The 1,139-nt window shown below is 36.1% G+C and overlaps 1 non-coding gene across 1 annotated transcript; it reads left to right on the top strand.

The window, feature by feature from the left end:
• The first annotated feature begins 748 nt into the window (after window positions 1-748).
• LOC124889207 lies at window positions 749-855 on the top strand. The gene has a single exon (XR_007047816.1). It is a non-coding gene; the product is annotated as a small nucleolar RNA R71 (small nucleolar RNA).
• Window positions 856-1,139: the final 284 nt, after the last annotated feature.

Below are 1,139 nucleotides of genomic sequence, written 5' to 3'. Positions count from 1 at the left end.
GTACCGTCTCCTTTAACTGTAACCCACTCCTCTTGTGTTTTGTGCTCCCATAATCTAACCAAGTTGCAACTCCAAATTCTTAGTAATTAACTATTGAATCTTTAAATCTATTGCAAACTGTGCTTGATTAGCTAAAAGTTGCTTCATCATCTCCTCTATATTACTTGTTTGAGTAGTAGCTTGATTACTCTTACCGTGCTATTGATTCTATTGCACTATCCCCTTATATTGATTATTATTATGTGCCTGATTTCCACCTCATAAGAAATTTTGATGATTTCTGCAATTGGGATTATATGTGTTACCAAAGTTTTGTTATCTTAGATGATTAGCATTCCCCATATAATTAACAAAATTTGGATTAACCGCATATGCATCTGCTGCATGCTCACTACTTCAACAAACCTCACACCAAGAATTTACCTATTGGACTGCATTAGTTACAGCTGAAGCTTATGGAACCCCCAATTTTATGTTGTTCAATTGAGTATGCATCTGATTTTGGATTTTTACAAGCTAAGCTGATAGAGCAGTGAATTGATCTTCGTCTAACACACCTGCAACCTTCTTAGGAGTACTCCTTGAGTCAGTATGCCATTTAGGGTTCCCTTATGAAATCCGATTTAGAAGTGTGTATAATTCATCATAATTTTTCTCAAGAGATTGCCCATCTGCTGCCGAATCTAAAAGAATCTTTATATTTGGCTCTATCCCCTCAATGAAAGTATGAAGAAGAACATCATTAGACTAATGATGGTAAGGGAAATTTCTTAGCATACTTTTAAATCTCTCCCAAGCTTGGTAGATATTCTCTCCTTCTTTCTGTGTGAAACTCAGAATCTCACTTCTCAATCATGCAATCTTCCTTGATGGAAAGAATCAAATAAGTAACTTTCGAGCTAGACCTTCCCAAGAAGTAATGGAGAGTGGTGGTTCAGCATGTAGCCACCTCTTATCTTCCCCAATTAAAGAAAAGGAAAAGAGAGTCAGTCGGATATAATCAGTATTCACCTATTCAGGAATGTAAGTATTGCTTATTTCTAGGAAGGTCTGTATGTGCTGCTACGGCTCTTCATGTGAAAATATGGCAAATTACCCAACCAAATTCAAAAACTGCACCATATTCTTCTTTAATTCAA

Source organism: Capsicum annuum, chromosome 11, assembly GCF_002878395.1.
Source record: "Capsicum annuum cultivar UCD-10X-F1 chromosome 11, UCD10Xv1.1, whole genome shotgun sequence".
In the NCBI taxonomy this organism is placed as follows: Eukaryota; Viridiplantae; Streptophyta; class Magnoliopsida; order Solanales; family Solanaceae; genus Capsicum; species Capsicum annuum.
Note: the sequence above shows the minus strand (reverse complement) of the source record. Positions and strands in the feature narration are given on the sequence as shown.